This window comes from Siphateles boraxobius, unplaced genomic scaffold (genome assembly GCF_051911475.1).
Source record: "Siphateles boraxobius isolate OS27281-9 unplaced genomic scaffold, OSU_SipBor_1 1, whole genome shotgun sequence".
Taxonomy (NCBI): Eukaryota; Metazoa; Chordata; class Actinopteri; order Cypriniformes; family Leuciscidae; genus Siphateles; species Siphateles boraxobius.
Window position 1 is genome coordinate 2,408,966 of NW_027508699.1, and position 18,241 is coordinate 2,427,206.

Consider the following 18,241-nt stretch of genomic DNA (forward strand, 5'->3'; position numbering starts at 1 on the left):
CGAGCAGCAAGGTTGAATCCTTCCTTTTGCAGCACTGAGCCAAACTCAAAACTGTCATGTTTTTGAAACCCTTATTACTGCTTGTGTTCATCTGTACAACAACATAGCCAAGATTCAGCCAGATGACAAGCGCTTATTTCCTTGCACAGAACAAACTCAGAATCGCTGCCTGCCAGGGAGTGTGGCTCCCTAACGACAAACGCTTTCTATTAAAACTAGTGCCTTCCCATTCTGTAAGAGGCCAGGATTCAGTGACTCCACAAGTGTACGCAAGTAGCCAAATCTCTTGTCAGTCAGGCTCGTTGGTCTAGGGGTATGATTCTCGCTTTGGGTGCGAGAGGTCCGGGTTCAAATCCCGGACGAGCCCAGCAGTTTCAGAACAAGCAGCCAGTCCGATGACAAGCGTTTATTTCCTGCACAGAAAGTACTCTGAATCGCCGCCGCCAGAGAGTGCAGCTCCGTAAGGACAAATGCTCTTATTAAAACTAGTGTCTGCTCATTCTGTTTGAGGCCAGTGTTCGGTGACTGTACAAGTGTATGCAAGTAGCCCCATCCAGCATCAGGCAGGCTCGTTGGTCTAGGGGTATGATTCTTGCTTCGGGTGCGAGAGGTCCCGGGTTCAAATCCCGGACGAGCCCTCTTACCTTTAGTATGAGTTCAAGGGTTCTCTGACTATGTATGCAATTGCATGTGATACCACAGGAAATCTTCTTCATTTTTTTTTCTTTTTTTAAGCTGGGTGATAAAACAAATTGTGCTCTTCTTGGTGTATGAAAGCATTGTTTTCCCTTAGAAGTTGACGGAGAAGAAAGCTCATTCTGACGGAGTAGAAAGCTCTTTCAGAAGCTCAAGCCCGCTTGAATGAGTCCAGTCAGAAGCGAGACTTGCTGAAGTTCTCTCTGGAGCAGAGACTCAGTGAGTTGCCCAAAAATCAACCGAAGGGCAATCTGATTATTGTGGAGTTAGTCATGTTGTCCTCCCCACCTCTCAGCCCCTGCAAAAGCATCATGTTTTCAACCACTTCAAAGTCTGGCCATTTACTTTTCTTTATGCAATTGCATGTGATACCAGAGGAAATCTTCTTCATTTTTTTTTTTTTTTTTAAGCTGGGTGATAAAACAAATTGTGCTCTTCCTGGTGTATGAAAGGCATTGTTTTCCCTTAGAAGTTGACGGAGAAGAAAGCTCATTCTGACGGAGGATAAAGCTCATTCAGAAGCTCAAGCCCGCTTGAATGAGTCCAGTCAGAAGCAAGACTTGCTGAAGTTCTCTCTGGAGCAGAGACTCAGTGAGTTGCCCAAAAATCACCCGAAGGGCAATCTGATTTTGGAGGAGTTAGTCATGTAGTCCTCCCCACCTCTCAGCCCCTGCCCAAGCATCATGTTTTCAACCACTTCATAGTCTGGCCATTTACTTTTCTTTATCAACCACTTCATAGTCCGGCCATTTACTGCAACCCACATAGTACTTGACGTCACGTTCTGCAGCATCAGAGGCTGATGCTTTGGCAAAATTGAACTTTTTTTGCAGGTCTGTAGATGCTGTAGTGGGATTCAAAGCATTTTAAATCGCTCTTAACTGAATTACCCATGGCTCTTTTGCAGAAACGCTAAGCACAGGTATACTTGTTGTTCTGTAGAGTTTCTTTGAACAACTTTTCATTGACTTTTTGCAGCCTCGGCTTAGAGCTAGCGCAACAAGCACGCCCTAGTAACAGCCTCCCTAGGTAGGAGGGTGATGCCTTTTAGTTCAAAGTCAAGCCTACGGCATAGCCTATGTGCGGCGGTTTACATTTAGAGCCCGCCATTTCTGTTCCATGTATTTTTCTCCAATTACACAGCCATTTTGGTTGTATGGACAAAACAAACGTATCAATGATGTTTTTCGTTGACTAGATTCATTTATAGTTCATGATTCTTACTCATCTGTTTTGTGTGTAGTCTGCCTCTCTGCTTTCGTACGCAAAGCCTTCGTCGTAGGTCCAGTGCAAAAGCAAGAAGTGGCTTTTTCCCCTTAGGCCACTGGGCCTCTTGCGCACAGTGCTTTGTGTAATTTCAGCCTGAAAGGGCACATGCACGGGCAGGTAAGAATGATTCACTGACAGTCTGATGCACACAAAAACCCACCACTACAGCTATCCGAGGTTTGTCCGTACTATGCTAACTCAGATCTTGTGGTCATTATTGCTTTGAACAAACCATCCTTGAATTTGTGGAACATCCACAGGCCACTGGGCCTTGTCTGGCATGCTTTTCCTTTGATCAGTAATATGCCTTCAAGGGGTTTCTAACGCTCGAACAACTACACTTTCGTATCTCGACGCCAGGTCGTGGTCCGTCTTTGAGATGGGCTTCACTGAATTTGTGGCGCCCTCCCGAAAAACTGATTGTAGAAGAGGCTCGTTGGTCTAGGGGTATGATTCTCGCTTTGGGTGCGAGAGGTCCCGGGTTCAAATTCCGGACGAGCCCGGGGATTTCAGAACGAGCAGCAAGGTTGAATCCTTCCTTTTGCAGCACTGAGCCAAACTCAAAACTGTCATGTTTTTGAAACCCTTATTACTGCTTGTGTTCATCTGTACAACAACATAGCCAAGATTCAGCCCGATGACAAGCGCTTATTTCCTTGCACAGAACAAACTCAGAATCGCTGCCTGCCAGGGAGTGTGGCTCCCTAACGACAAACGCTTTCTATTAAAACTAGTGCCTTCCCATTCTGTAAGAGGCCAGGATTCAGTGACTCCACAAGTGTACGCAAGTAGCCAAATCTCTTGCCAGTCAGGCAAGTAGCCAAATCTCTTGCCAGTCAGGCTCGTTTGTCTAGGGGTATGATTCTCGCTTTGGGTGTGAGAGGTCCCGGGTTCAAATCCCGGACGAGCCCAGCAGTTTCAGATCATGCAGCCAGTCCGATGACAACCGTTTATTTCCTGCACAGAAAGTACTCTGAATCGCTGCCTGCCAGAGAGTGCAGCTCCCTAAGGACAAATGCTCTTATTAAAATAGTGTCTGCTCATTCTGTTTGAGGCCAGTGTTCGGTGACTGTACAAGTGTACGCAAGTAGCCACACCCAGCGTCCGGGTTCAAATCCCGGACGAGCCCGGGGATTTCAGAATAGTCTGAAATCTTTTTCTCTGACTATGTATGCAATTGCATGTGATACCACAGGAAATCTTCTTCATTTTTTTTCTTTTTTTAAGCTGGGTGATAAAACAAATTGTGTTCTTCCTGGTTTATGAAAGGCAGGGTTTTCCCTTAGAAGTTGACGGAGAAGAAAGCTCATTCTGACGGAGAAGAAAGCTCATTCAGAAGCTCAAGCCCGCTTGAATGAGTCCAGTCAGAAGCGAGACTTGCTGAAGTTCTCTCTGGAGCAGAGACTCAGTGAGTTGCCCAAAAATCACCCGAAGGGCAATCTGATTTTGGAGGAGTTAGTCATGTTGTCCTCCCCACCTCTCAGCCCCTGCCCAAGCATCATGTTTTCAACCACTTCATAGTCTGGCCATTTACTTTTCTTTATCAACCACTTCATAGTCCGACCATTTACTGCAACCCACATAGTACTTGACGTCACGTTCTGCAGCATCAGAGGCTGTTAATTAACCTCTATGTGCATTTCACTCACCTGTTTCATAGACACACCATGCAGCCGGCCGTTCCAAAAGGCTGATTACATGGCAGTTTAAAACGTGATACCACCCTGTCGTTCCATGTCCAGATAAAAGCACAGGAGACGTCGCTACCTTGTCTGGCATTCTTTCGCAGAGGCAATACCATAGTCTATGAGGCTCAGCCGAGACGTGATCTTTGCTGGTTGAAAACTTTACTCTATACCCCGCTGGGATGACTTGAAATACAGTCAGCCTTGGCAATTTTGACAGTCTCTTAAGAGGCTTCATGACTAGTTGTAAAAGGGAATTGGGTTTTTGCTTTTTTTACGTTCTGTTTTTGCTGTGGTGTCGAAAGCATTAGCTTGAAGGTGGCTGGTTTAGCCAGGATTTGGACCTCCCTTGAACGTGTTTTTGTATTTAAAATGATTATATCCATTTACCAGGGGGCTTATTGTATTGATCCGGATCTCAACAACGTTTTCAGAAATGAACATGAGCTTTATATACAGCTATAATTAAAAGCTTGCCATGAGCTGCACCCCTGCGGTTGACCTGTCCTCTAGGCTCCCTGTGAAACTAAACACCAAGGATGGGACTCAAACCCATGCGCACAGAGCACAAAGGATTAGCAGTCCATCACCTTAACCACGCAGCAACTCGCCTGCATGTAAAGTTTTTCTGCATCTATCTTTAGTATGATGACGTTGTAGTTGGAAGCAAGGAGCATTGCCAGGCACACTTGGCTTTCTTGAACACTAAAGACATCAAACGACAAGGATGGGATTCTAACCCACGCGTGCAGAGCACAATGGATTAGCAGTCCATCGCCTTAACCACTCGACCACCTCGTCACTCGCCTGCACAACTGCCCGAAGCTGGGCTGTGGTGTGTTTCTGCAGCTATTTTAATGGTGATGTCGTTAAAGTCGACAGCAATGTACTTTGAACGGCTTTTCCATGCGCACTTGGCTCTCTCGAAACACTAAAGACAACAAACGAAGACGATGGGATTCTAACACACTCATGAAGAGCACAATGGATTAGGAGTCCATCGCCTTAACCATCCAGCCACCTCGTCACTCACCTGCACGTCTTTAGGAGGAAGGTTGGGAAACTCACAACTGTGTTGATAGAGGGAAATATGCTTATGTTTCTTTTGTGTGCTGCTTCTGCTTTGTTGGTAAGAACCTAGAGAGTACGCCTGGGTCAAGAAAATGGCAGCATAGCTTACATTGGACCTCTCTCAGAATATGTTTGCAGTGTCCTTGCACTCTTCATTATCCTACCCAAACTGGTAGGGGGCTCATCGAATCGATCCCAAACTCAAACATGTTCTTGGAGATTGAGGGTTATAACTCTGCCCCTTTGTTACCAGGATACCCATAAGTATCTCCCATCAAAAATACCGCACATTTTGTTCTTTCAGCTAAGAGAGAACAATTAATTAACCTCTATGTGCATTTCACTCACCTGTTTCATAGACACACCATGCAGCCGGCCGTTCCAAAAGGCTGATTACATGGCAGTTTAAAACGTGATACCACCCTGTCGTTCCATGTCCAGATAAAAGCACAGGAGACGTCGCTACCTTGTCTGGCATTCTTTCGCAGAGGCAATATCATAGTCTATGAGGCTCATCTGAGACGTGATCTTTGCTGGTTGAAAACTTTACCCAATACCCCGCTGGGATGACTTGAAATACAGTCAGCCTTGGCAATTTTTGACGGTCTCTTAAGAGGCTTCATGACTTGTTGTAAAAGGGAATTGTGCATTTGCTTTTTTTACATTCTATTTCGCTGTTCTATTATGCAGCAACTCGCCTGCACGTAGAGTTTTTCTGCATCTATCTTTAGTATGCTGACGTTGTAGTTGGAAGCAAAAAGCATTGCCAGGCACACTGGGCTTTCTGTAACACTAAAGACATCAAACGACGAGGATGGAATTCAAACCCACGCGTGCAGAGCACAATGGATTAGCAGTCCATCGCCTTAACCACTCGGCCACCTCGTCACTCGCCTGCACATCTGCCCGAAGCTGAGCTGTGCGGTGTGTCTGCAGCTATTTTAATGATGACGTCGTTAAAGTCGGCAGCAATATTATTTGAACAGCTTTTCCATGCGCACTTGGCTCTCTCGAAACACTAAAGACAACAAATGACGAGGATAGGATTTGAACCCACACTTGCAGATCACAATGGATTAGCATTCCATCACCTTATTCACTCGTCCACCTCATCACTCGCCTGCACAATTGCCCGAAGCTGGGCTGTGGTGTGTTTCTGCAGCTATTTTAAGGATGATGTCGTTAAAGTCGGCATTAATGTCATTTGAACGGCTTTTCCATGCGCACTTGGCTCTCTCGAAACACTAAAGACATCAAACCACGAGGATGGGATTCGAACCCACGCGTGCAGAGCACAATGGATTAGCAGTCCATCGCCTTAACCACTCGGCCACCTCGTCACTTACCTGCACATCTGCCCGAAGCTCGGCTGTGCTGTGTTTCTGCAGCTATTTTAATGATGATGTCGTTAAAGTCGGCAGCAATATTATTTGAACGGCTTTTCCATGCGCACTTGGCTCTCTCGAAACACTAAAGACAACAAACGACGAGGCTAGGATTTGAATCCACGCTTGCAGATCACAATGGATTAGCAGTCCACCACCTTATCCACTCGGCCACCTCATCACTCGACTGCACAATTGCCCGAAGCTGGGCTCTGGTGTGTTTCTGCAGCTAATTTAAGGATGATGTCGTTAAAGTCGGCAGCAATGTACTTTGAACGGCTTTTCCATGCGCACTTGGCTCTCTCGAAACACTAAAGACAACAAACGTCGAGGATGGGATCCGAACCCAAGCGTGCAGAGCACAATGGATTAGGAGTCCATCGCCTTAAGGCGAGACACTACAGGTGAATAGGGTAAAAATTTTAAATAATAGATATCACCATGAAACCTCCTCAGTTGATTACTTGCATAAGTATATTAAAAAAATGTATTACAAGTTTTTAAATTTTTTATGTTTGATTATGCAAATTAGGCATTATCTCATTAAATATGCGCGATTTTGCATATATTTTCGGTAGATAGATCTGAACATATGATAAAGCCAGGTGCAAAATTCTTTTTTCATTTTGTTTACACACAAGATGAAAACAAAATTTCAGAGGGATTTCAGGATATATGCTTTCATTACATAGGAAATCAAAATATACTGTTCATAGCCTTAAAAAATCGATTTTCGCCTTATTTTTTTATTAAAATGTCACATAAATCAGGCCAGGAATGATTTATTAACAAATCCCTCTGAAAATATCTTCAGAATACTGCTAAGTGTATAACTGGAAAGTTTGGTGTACATAGGTGCTACACAGGCTGAGAAGTTACTACTGGAGAATGACAAAAAACTCCTTTTGAGAAAACGGCATTTAAAGATTTAAATAGGGGAATTTAATACATTTCTATTGGAAAACATTTTTCAAAAACAGAATAAATGCTCAGGCCCTTAGTAATAATAATATATATTATTTCAAGCTCATGAAAACTGATTATTTAATAACATGGCATGCATATAAGGCCTACAACGGCAGTAACTCAATTAATTAACATTGGTGTATCATGCACAAAGTTGCCGACAAAACCCACGCTGGACAGTTATGGACACAGAACAATACCAAAAGTAGCTGTCACAGCTTTCTAAAGTCTAATGATCCATTACAGCACCATATGTAGGTCCCTCTGACATCTCTTGCTGGTGCCTTTTCACTTTCTTGTCTGTGCTCACAAGTTTTCGTTTGCGTTTTGCACTTGCGGACTGAATGGCGTTTGTTTTGGACACCCTGAGCAGGTCTGCCTGCTTGATGGTGTTCACTGTAATAAGTGTGCTCTCCAGCCATAAGTTTGCCATCACATTAAGCATAGCTGAGGCACCCTCATTAAAAGTGGAGATGGCCATGCTTGCCGCTGCCTCGACCCTGTTCTTGCCTACAAAAACTGTTTTTGGGCAGCGGGCCCATATCACAGAATTGAGGAACTCATTTGCATTTTGTGTGCCACCATGCTGCATTCTTTGCAGCAAGCTATCACTTGACATGTGGTGATAAATGGGGAGAAGTTTCTGGCCCACCTCGTGGGATAGGTAGTTTGCAGCATGTCGTGTGTGGCTTTCGGGGGTCTCATTTTTGTCTTCTGCCCTCCGATACCAACACCAAGATGGATTGCACCTAGTATGTAATGGTGTTTCATTTGTTGACATGCAGTGGAGAAGGCCTGCCCATATCTCTGCTTTCATTGTTTCCAGTGACCCCTGGTTATTCAAAATTGCCCCCCTGTAATAATTTTGCAGTGTTTTGAATTTCTTTGCAGTCAGTTTCCCCAAACCCTTGCCTCCCAATTTGCGTTCGCCACTAAATTTTCTGAGCGCTGTGCCCATTCGCTTGTGAGCATGGTTTATACATTCCAGCTTTACAATCTCATGCCCAGGGTATGGGTTTAGTGACAGTACTTCCTTAAAAGCAGAGCTATCCCCATCTGAGAGCATCTCAGTGTACCGCAGCTGGTGGCGACTGACTGATCTAGTCCACATCCTCTTTGCTGCCTCTTGCTCCATTGCCTTACTAGAGCCTGTGAAATTCTTTGGACAGTCAGTGTGCGTCTCCCTCCAGCTGTCAAATTCCTCCACAGTCACTTCCCTTCATTCTTGGCACTTTGCTTTAGGACACAAGCATGACAGTAAGAGGATAAGACCTCAAAGTCAATGACAAGTCCTGTAAGAATGTCGATACAAACACCAATGCCATAATGGGAAGTGAAGCCTCTTTTTTGCCAGGTGCCATCAAAAGAGACACCAATGTTAATTACAGCATCAGCATCCTCCCTCAGCAACTCTGCCAACTCTGGATCAACGTCTGCATAGGCCTGTCTGATCTGCTCCCTAGTCTTGTGCAGTGACTCCAGGCCTCTCTCAATTTCTGCCACTAAGATTAAAATGCATGTTGTGTCAAGAACTGTTCCTTTTTTGTTGAGTTTATTGAAACAGTACATTTGAGTGGCAAATTTTTTTTTTGAAAGGACCAGGGAGTAGACCATGCAGTCATAGCAGCCAATTGGACAAGCAAACAGTAAATGACTAAAGAATAAGGCCATCCTATGTTATACTATTATAACAGATTCATAATTGTGCGTGTATGTGATGCAGCCTACTGTTAATGTGTATGTGTATGTATGCGTGTGCGTGCGTGCGTGCGTGTGTGTGTGTGTGTGTGTTCAATCCAATAAAATATGTTCACTGTTACAACAACACTATGATAAATGTAACAGGTCATTAGACCTCCAAAATCAACATCCCTGTCCTATCCCTATTTCGAAAGCCTACCTGTGACTCTCTTGTCATGCCTCTGGTATGTTTTCAGGTGAAGGGAAGGGATCCCCAACACCTTGCTGACCTTCTTCAGTGCTGCATATCCCATCCCTAATTCATGGGCTAAAAGCACCATGCGGACGTTCACGTCAAAAGCGACATCACCTCTCGTTTCGCTTTGCAGCCGTGTGGATGTGTAGATGCTTCGCCTATACACATTCTCCCCTTTGCAATTACTGCACTCTAGAAGCAAACTGCTACAAAATCCATGGTTCACTGGATCAATGTTAATAAATAGACTTGATGCAGCACAATTAGGGCACAAGAGATAATTTATTAATTCGTTCAGACGTGCGACATGCATAATCAGCCACTGCTGTGTCCCACAGTCAGCGGCACTGTCATTAAACCCACCCCGGTTTCCCAACGTCAGCTTACGGGCAGATGTGCTGCTTCCTGGTGTTTTTTCACCTAACCCATCTGATTGCTTTCCCTTTCCACATCTTGCAAAGCGCAATTGCCGTTTTTTTTTCCTTGAGATTTGCGGTGTTAGCGGCATTTTCGAAAGTCTCGCGGCAAGCTAAACACGGAAGTGTCAGAGTACACCACGTGATGCGTCTGAGCGAATCACGTTAGCAGAAACCAGCAGTAGCCAATGAGATTTCGTCATTAGCTTTAAATCCCCCTTTGGACATTCATGATTGGCTACTGATAGAAAGGAAATGCCCATATATGGGTTACACAGCGTTGTGCATCAGACCCAGAGCTTTCCAACGATACCGGTCATGACAGACTTCAGTAAACAGACGGAGCGCTGCCTGTCGCGTTAGAATGCTAACTTCTTGGTGAATTCGGGAGAAACTTACTGGCGCAAGTAAACAAAATGTAATAAAATAAACATCTTAATGTATATTTTCAATGTTTTCTTTAAAGCAGTTTGAAAGAACACACATTGAAGAAGTAAACTAGGCCAAAATCTCAAAACTGACCACTGCATAAAAAATCAATGTTTTTGCCTGCCGTGTCTCGCCTTAACCACGCAGCCACTCACCTGCATGTGGAGTATTTCTGCATCTATCTTTAGTATGATAAGGTTGTGGTTGGAAGCAAAGAGCTTTGCCAGGCACACTTGGCTTTCTTGAACACTAAAGACATCAAATGACATGGATGGAATTCGAACAAACGCGTGCAGAGCACAATGGATTAGCAGTCCATCGCCTTAACCACTCGGCCACCTCGTCACTCACCTGCTGATCTGGCCGAAGCTGGGCTGTGGTGTGTTTCTGCAGCTATTTTAAGGATGATGTCGTTAAAGTCGGCTGCAATGTCATTTGAACGGCTTTTCCATGCGCACTTGGCTCTCTCGAAACACTAAAGACAACAAACGTCGAGGATGGGATCCGAACCCAAGCCTGCAGAGCACAATGGATTAGGAGTCCATCGCCTTAACCACACAGCCACTCACCTGCATGTGGAGTTTTTCTGCCTCTATCTTTAGTATGATAAGGTTGTGGTTGGAAGCAAAGAGCTTTGCCAGGCACACTTGGCTTTCTTGAACACTAAAGACATCAAATGACATGGATGGGATTCGAACAAACGCGTGCAGAGCACAATGGAATAGCAGTCCATCGCCTTAACCACTCGGCCACCTCGTCACTCACCTGCTGATCTGGCCGAAGCTGGGCTGTGGTGTGTTTCTGCAGCTATTTTAAGGATGATGTCGTTAAAGTCGGCAGCAACGTCATTTGAACGGCTTTTCCATGCGCACTTGGCTCTCTCGAAACACTAAAGACATCAAACGACGAGGATCGGATTCGAACCCGCGCGTGCAGAGCACAATGGATTAGCAGTCCATCGCCTTAACCACTCGGCCACATCGTCACTACGCCTGCACATCTGCCCGAAGCTGGCGTGTGGTGTGTTTCTGCAGCTATTTTAAGGATGATGTCGTTAAAGTTGGCAGCAATGTCATTTGAACGGCTTTTCCATGCGCACTTGGCTCTCTCGAAACACTAAAGACATCAAACGACGAGGATGGGATTCGAACCCACGCGTGCAGAGCACAATAGATTAGCAGTCCATCGCCTTAACCACTCGGCCACCTCGTCACTCACCTGCTCATCTGCCCGAAGCTGGGCTATGGTGTGTTTCTGCAGCTATTTTAAGGATGATGTCGTTAAAGTCGGCAGCAATGCACTTTGAACGGCATTTTCATGCGCACTTGGGTCTCTCGAAACACTAAAGACCACAAACGACGACGATGGGATTCTAACACACTCATGAAGAGCACAATGGATTAGCAGTCCATCGCCTTAACCATCCAGCCACCTCGTCACTCACCTGCACGTCTTTATGAGGAAGGTTGGGAAACGATACTCGGTTACTAACGTAACCTCGGTTCTCTCTAGAGAGGGAACGAGTATTGCGTAAGTTTAGCTTACGCTACGGGAAAGATTCATCTTCTCGAGATACTGAAGCCAAAAAATTATCCTTAATTTTGTATAACTTGTCAACGCAGTGCAGCAGCTAGCAGACCTAGAGCAGGCCATCTCGCGTGCTCATTGGCTGCCCTGCGGGCAACTGCTGCAGCCTACCAGTGCGCCCAGCGTGACGTCACGCCCAATGAAGGGCGCCCGCGCCTTTATAGCGTCACAGCCCACCAGATAGGCGTGGCTTAGCGTATAAAATAGGGGCTGTAGGCTGAATTCTCTGGTTTTTTGACGACTGAAGCGAAGTCGCTCGTGGCGTGAGCACGGCCAGTTACGCAATACTCGTTCCCTCTCTAGAGAGAACCGAGGTTACGTTAGTAACCGAGTATCGTTCTCTTACGAGAGGTTCTCTCGTATTGCGTAAGTTTAGCTTACGCTACGGGAACACTTTGTCAACGCCGTGCGCGCCAAGCATCCACATGAGACCCCGAGCTTAAGGGGAACCCCATAAGTGGAAAAAATAAGGTGGCCAGCCACGCGGGCCATCACTTGCACATAAGCACACATAGGGAATACAGAGCAGCGCGCCGGTCTGTATAGTCATATGGCACATACCCTACTTAGTGCAGCTCAACCAGGAGAGCTGAGTCATGAACGTGATCTGAGCAGGAGATCTGGGCAGAATACACCTCTTTTCAGACTGACAACAGTTTAGCCTGCAAGGCAGGAACTTCTAGGTTATAAAACCTGACAAAGGTAGACGGGGAGCTCCAGCCCGCCGCTACACATATGTCATGGATAGAAATTCCACTGGACCATGCCCACGACGAGGCCACGCCTCTCGTGGAATGAGCCCTGATGCCCAGAGGGCATTGCAGGCCTTTTGACGCGTAAGCTGCCGCTATAGCGTCCACTATCCATCTGGACAGGCTCTGTTTCGAGGAGGCAAGCCCCTTGGCGCGCCCACCAAACGAAACGAAAAGCTGTTCCGAACGCCTGAAGGAGGCGGAGCGCGTAATGTAAAACCTCAGCGCTCTGACAGGGCAGAGGAGATTCACATCACTTTCGCTGGGAACCGACGGGGGGCGCGGCGGATTCATCCTTCTAGCTCCTCTAAGGAAGCGGATGACCAACTCATGTCTTCCCAGTGACTGGCCGTGCGTCGATTCCGCGAATGCTGCTACGGCCGCCACGTAAACTTTGAGCGTGGATGGGGATCTTCCCTTATCCAACAGCTCTTGTAGGAAAGTGAGCAGATGCGCCACCCCGCATGTCCACGGGTCCAGACCTCTGGCGGTGCACCATCCAGAGAACACCGACCATTTAGACGCGTAGAGCCTTCTCGTGGAAGGGGCTCTAGACTGCGTGATCGTGTTCATCACTCCTTCTGGCAGGGCAACGAGTACCCGTTGATCAACCATGCATGCAGAGACCAGCGCTCAGAATGGGGATGCCAGATCGTGCCGCGAGCTTGAGAGAGGAGATCTGCCCTCACCGGAATCGGCCACAGAGCTGTATGTGACAGCCGTGCCAGTTCCGGGAACCAAGTCTGATTCTCCCAACGCGGGGCTATGAGGAGCACCGAGTGGCGCATTTCCCTGATCCTCTTGATCACCTGTGGCAACAGAGAGACCGGAGGGAAAGCATATAGCGGGAGGCTGGGCCAAACCTGGGCCAGCGCGTCCTCGTCCGTCGAGAAGAACATCGGGCATTGAGCGTTGTCTTTTGACGCAAACAGGTCGACTTCCGCTCTGCCGAATAGGCGCCACAGTTTCTGGACCGTTTGGGGGTGCAGGGACCATTCCCCTGGGGGAACATTGTCCCTGGACAGTCTGTCTGGGCCGTCGTTCAAATGGCCAGGCACACGCGCCGCCCTCAGCGAGCGCAGGTTCATCTGTGACCAAATAAGGAGGCGTTCCGTCAGATTGCAGAGATTTCTGGATCTGACACCGCCCTGACGGTTTACATAGGATACCACAGATGTGTTGTCCGAGCGGACAAGAACATGCTGGTCCTGTATAAACGGGAGGAAGCACTTCAGCGTGTTCTCGACCGCTATCATTTCCAGACAGTTTATGTGAAAACCCTTCTCCTGGTCTGACCACTGGCCAAAGGCCGGTCTGCCCTCGAACAGCGCGCCCCAACCCGAGTTGGACGCGTCTGTCGAGATGACCTTCCGATAAGAGATGGTTCCCATCATTACTCCATGCTGGTACCAATCGGCCACTAACCAGGGCTGCAGAGCTGTTATGCAGGTCTGAGTCACTCTGATTTTCTGGCCGCCAGACACCCAGGCTCGGCGAGGCGCGCGAGCGTTCAACCAGCGTTGGAGCGGGCGCATGCGCAGTAGGCCCAGCTGGAGCACCGCTGCAGCTGATGCCATACAGCCCAACATCCTTTGAAATGTTTCAAAGGGAGAAAGCTGCCCTTCTGGAAAGATGCGGCTAGGTGGCGAACACGGCGCGCACGCTGTGTCGATAAACGAGCCGTCATGGTCACCGAGTCCAGTTCTATTCCTAAAAAGGAAATTGACTGGCTGGGCAGTAATGAGCTCTTGGTCCAGTTGACCGTGAGACCCAAGCTTTCCAGATGACTGAGAAGCACTGTTCTGTGAGATAGTAGTTCTGTCTCTGACTGTGCCAATATCAGCCAATCGTCCAGATAGTTCATTATGCGCAGCCCCTGACTTCTCAGGGGGGCGAGCGCCGCGTCCATGCACTTTGTAAATGTACGGGGTGCTAGGGACAGGCAGAACGGCAGGACGGTGTATTGATATGCCTGACCGTCGAAGGCGAATCTCAAAAATTGCCTGTGACGGGGTACTATCTGAATCTGAATATAGGCATCCTTCAGATCTAGAGAAATAAACCAGTCCCTCGGGCGAACGTGCGCGAGGATTTTTCTGGTCGTAAGCATTTTGAACGGTCTTTTTACAAGCACTTTGTTCAAATATCTCAGATCTAGGATAGGTCTGAAGGCTCCGTCCTTCTTGGGTACGAGAAAATATCGGCTGTAAAAGCCTGACTCGCTCAGAGAAGGCGGCACCTTTTCTATAGCCCCTTTGCACAGCAGCTTTGCTATTTCTGCGTGAAGTAGGTGTGCTACTTCCGCATTCACTATCGTCGCGGTCCGGGCTTGAAAGCGCGGAGGACGGCGAACGATTGAAGTGCATAGCCCTGCTTTATTGTGCTCAACACCCATTCTGAAATCCCTGGGATAGTTTCCCACGCAGCTATGTGAGCCGCCAGGGGGCGAATGGCCTCCGGGTTCATACCGCCGCCGTTTGCGGGCTTGTGAAACTGAACCGGAGCCGAGAGCGCAATGGCCGCTCGCTGACAGCCGAGACCGGCTGACTTATGTGAGATGTCCCGATCATAAGGGATGGGGAACATACTTTTGCCACACTTTGACGCGCGAGCAGCGCTCTGGGCGGGAGAGCTCTCTGTAAGCGTGAGTTCGCGCACGCGGGCACGAGACTTACAACTGTATCTGACGCCCTGATCATAGTAGATGGGGAGCGTTTTATTAACGCCCTGTGTTTCGTGATAACACTTAAACGCACAGGCGGGACCCGGGGGAAGGTTTGTGTTAGCAAGCGTGAGCGCTCTCTGGCGGGCACGAGACTTACGTTCATAAGCTTCTTTGATCGTGTAACAGAGCGGGCAGATAGTGGGCACAGACCTGTGGACACATTTCTTACATTCAACACTAGAGCGGCTTTTCTGCGCTTTATGAGAGTGTGCTCTGTGAGTGACACGGGATTATGAGTGCTTATGTGTAGGGGTGAACACTGGGGCGTGGGCACATTCACTACACTTAAAACACTGACGGCGTGAGCTGGACCAGACATTATACTCTTTTTGAGATTTCTCTGGGTCGCCGTGAAAACGGCGTTTGTGTGCAGGCAAGAGGGTGAATAAACCGGCTCGTTGGCTGCTAGTTGAACCACTGCAGTAGCCTGTTCGAAGGGGACTGACAGGGAAATGAACTTTGACGGCGGTCCGGCCGCAGCGGGACACGCGCGTCTTTTCTCTCCCGCTGTTAGGAGGGCTTCGCGTGCTCAGACTTCAGCGTGAGCCTTTGCCGAGGCCCTCTGGGGGCGGCGGTCTGCGACGGCTGTCTGAGCGCGATCTAGGGCGGCCGCCCTGACGTCGCTGCGAAGGCTGATGCTGAGGCTGTGCTGGACGCTGGGTGCTGGTTCGCACAGGAGGCTGGCTTTGTCTCTCGCGAGAGCGGCCTGTGGCGGAACTCGAGCGTCGCGGCAGGAAGAGGTTCATGGCCTGCGTGGTCTTTTGCACCATAGAGAAGCGGTCAACAATCCCGTTCACCGCTGGGCCGAAGAGACCAGTGGGGGAAAGCGGCGCGTTCAGAAAGGTGGCTCGCTCAGTTTCCCTCATATCCGCGAGCGTTAACCAGAGGTGCCTCTCCGTCACGGTTAACGCGGCCATGGCTCGTCCGATGGCCTGGGCTGCAGCTTTGGTGGCGCGGAGAGAAAGATCCGTCGCGCTTCTCAAATCCGTAACCGCAGCTGGGTCCCGGCCCTTCTCATCCCATTCACGGAGGAGGTCGGCTTGCAGGATCTGAAGCACAGCCATCGAGTGTAGAGCAGACGCGGCCTGGCCGGAGGCGGCATAAGCGCGGCCGACCAAGGCGGAAGTAGCTCTGCAGGCTTTAGACGGGAGGGCTGACCGTGACCGCCATCTCGCGTAGGGTGGGCAAAGGTGCGCTGCGACCGCCTCTTCCACAGGGGGAATCGCTGTGTACCCTTTCTCGGCGGCGCCGTCCACTCGGGGGAGCGACGTGGAGGCCTGTGACTGAAGTCTAGCAGAAAAAGGTGAATTCCACGGCTTCGTCAGCTCCGCATGAAGTTCCGGCAGGAATGGAGCGGGCCTGGTTTCTGAAACTGCGCGGCGGCGACTTTGAAGGAAGCAGCCGTCGAGCCTGTTCGGCGCGGGTTCCTTCGGCAGCGACCACTCGAGCCCGAGACGGTCGACAGCTTGCGTCAGCAGGCGCATAAGTTCCGCGTCAGCTCCAGCGCGGGTACGGGCGGATTCCTGGATTGACGAGGAGGCGGAGTGAAGCGACCATTCCTCGCTGTCTGATGCCAGGATAGAGCAGCAGTCTTTTGTGGCGTGTCCCACGGACTCATCCTCCGAAGTGACGGCAGTGAGGCTCGCAAGCGGCAGCTGCGCGTCAGTGAGGAGAGGTGGGGAAGGCGAGAGCGAGGCTCGAGGGAGGTTCTCCGGCGAGCGCGTCGCTGTGGCCACAGGTTCCGGCTGTCTCAGGGAACGGCGCTTCTTTCTGCGCGGTCCCACAGGGGGCGGAGTGACTGCTGTGGTGTTGAACGCTTCGAATCGAGCCCGCAGGGTCGACAGCGGAAGCTCCTCACAGAGCTCGCAGCCCCCGGACGCGAGGGCGAGCTCTGCGTGTTCCAGGCCCAGGCAGAGAGCGCAGATCAGGTGGCGGTCTCCGGCGCTGAGCGGGGCTTTACACGAGCCACAGGAAGTGCGAGGCATCTTTAAAAAGACGCTCGCTGCTGTTTTAGAATGATTTGCAAAAAGGATACGTCGCCGGATAGCGTAGCTCGCACGGATGGCTGAAGGTGGCGAAGACGGCCGGCTTCCTCAGCGCTGTCCTAAGCTGGCTGTTCGCTGTTCGACGGCGGCGGTGGCGGTGGCTTCTCTCAAATCCAGCGATGCGAAGAGCTCGCTGAAGAGTCGAAAAATCAGAGAATTCAGCCTACAGCCCCTATTTTATACGCTAAGCCACGCCTATCTGGTGGGCTGTGACGCTATAAAGGCGCGGGCGCCTTTCATTGGGCGTGACGTCACGCCGGGCGCACTGGTAGGCTGCAGCAGTTGCCCGCAGGGCAGCCAATGAGCACGCGAGATGGCCTGCTCTAGGTCTGCTAGCTGCTGCACTGCGTTGACAAGTTATACAAAATTAAGGATAATTTTTTGGCTTCAGTTTCTCGAGAAGATGAATCTTTCCCGTAGCGTAAGCTAAACTTACGCAATACGAGAGAACCTCTCGTAAGAGAACTCACAACTGTGTTGATAGAGGGAAATATGCTTATGTTTCTTTTGTGTGCTGCTTCTGCTTTGTTGGTAAGAACCTAGAGAGAATGCCTGGGTCAAGAAAATGAAAGCATAGCTTACATTGGACCTCTCTCAGAATATGTTTGCAGTGTCCTTGCACTCTTCATTATCCTACCCAAACTGGTAGGGGGCTCAGCGAATCGATCCCAAACTCAAACATGTTCTTGGAGATTGAGGGTTATAACTCTGCCCCTTTGTTACCAGGATACCCATAAGTATCTCCCATGAAAAATACCGCACATTTTGTTCTTTCAGCTAAGAGAGAACAATTAATTAACCTCTATGTGCATTTCACTCACCTGTTTCATAGACACACCATGCAGCCGGCCGTTCCAAAAGGCTGATTACATGGCAGTTTAAAACGTGATACCACCCTGTCGTTCCATGTCCAGTTAAAAGCACAGGAGACGTCGCTACCTTGTTTGACATTCTTTCGCAGAGGCAATATCATAGTCTATGAGGCTCATCTGAGACGTGATCTTTGCTGGTTGAAAACTTTACCCAATACCCCGCTGGGATGACTTGAAATACAGTCAGCCTTGGCAGTTTTTGACAGTCTCTTAAGAGGCTTCATGACTTGTTGTAAAAGGGAATTGTGCATTTGCTTTTTTTACGTTCTATTTCGCTGTTCTATTACGCAGCAACTCGCCTGCACGTAGAGTTTTTCTGCATCTATCTTTAGTATGATGACGTTGTAGTTGGAAGCAAAAAGCATTGCCAGGCACACTGGGCTTTCTTTAACACTAAAGACATCAAA

The 18,241-nt window shown here is 48.8% G+C and overlaps 11 non-coding genes across 11 annotated transcripts; 7 read left to right on the top strand and 4 right to left on the bottom strand.

The window, feature by feature from the left end:
* Window positions 1-296: 296 nt before the first annotated feature.
* Window positions 297-367, top strand: trnap-ugg (transfer RNA proline (anticodon UGG)). The gene has a single exon. It is a non-coding gene; the product is annotated as a tRNA-Pro (tRNA).
* Window positions 368-566: 199 nt separating this feature from the next.
* Window positions 567-638, top strand: trnap-cgg (transfer RNA proline (anticodon CGG)). The gene has a single exon. It is a non-coding gene; the product is annotated as a tRNA-Pro (tRNA).
* Window positions 639-2,395: 1,757 nt separating this feature from the next.
* trnap-ugg (transfer RNA proline (anticodon UGG)) lies at window positions 2,396-2,467 on the top strand. Its single transcript has one exon. It is a non-coding gene; the product is annotated as a tRNA-Pro (tRNA).
* Window positions 2,468-2,804: 337 nt separating this feature from the next.
* trnap-ugg (transfer RNA proline (anticodon UGG)) lies at window positions 2,805-2,876 on the top strand. Its single transcript has one exon. It is a non-coding gene; the product is annotated as a tRNA-Pro (tRNA).
* An 866-nt stretch (window positions 2,877-3,742) lies between these two features.
* On the top strand, window positions 3,743-3,882 carry LOC143742020 (U4 spliceosomal RNA). Its single transcript, XR_013205322.1, has one exon. It is a non-coding gene; the product is annotated as a U4 spliceosomal RNA (small nuclear RNA).
* Window positions 3,883-4,369: 487 nt separating this feature from the next.
* Window positions 4,370-4,451, bottom strand: trnas-gcu (transfer RNA serine (anticodon GCU)). The gene has a single exon. It is a non-coding gene; the product is annotated as a tRNA-Ser (tRNA).
* A 746-nt stretch (window positions 4,452-5,197) lies between these two features.
* LOC143741836 (U4 spliceosomal RNA) lies at window positions 5,198-5,338 on the top strand. Its single transcript, XR_013205248.1, has one exon. It is a non-coding gene; the product is annotated as a U4 spliceosomal RNA (small nuclear RNA).
* A 189-nt stretch (window positions 5,339-5,527) lies between these two features.
* On the bottom strand, window positions 5,528-5,609 carry trnas-gcu (transfer RNA serine (anticodon GCU)). The gene has a single exon. It is a non-coding gene; the product is annotated as a tRNA-Ser (tRNA).
* Window positions 5,610-5,979: 370 nt separating this feature from the next.
* Window positions 5,980-6,061, bottom strand: trnas-gcu (transfer RNA serine (anticodon GCU)). Its single transcript has one exon. It is a non-coding gene; the product is annotated as a tRNA-Ser (tRNA).
* A 4,922-nt stretch (window positions 6,062-10,983) lies between these two features.
* On the bottom strand, window positions 10,984-11,065 carry trnas-gcu (transfer RNA serine (anticodon GCU)). Its single transcript has one exon. It is a non-coding gene; the product is annotated as a tRNA-Ser (tRNA).
* A 6,846-nt stretch (window positions 11,066-17,911) lies between these two features.
* Window positions 17,912-18,052, top strand: LOC143741976 (U4 spliceosomal RNA). The gene has a single exon (XR_013205304.1). It is a non-coding gene; the product is annotated as a U4 spliceosomal RNA (small nuclear RNA).
* The last annotated feature ends 189 nt before the right edge of the window (window positions 18,053-18,241 follow it).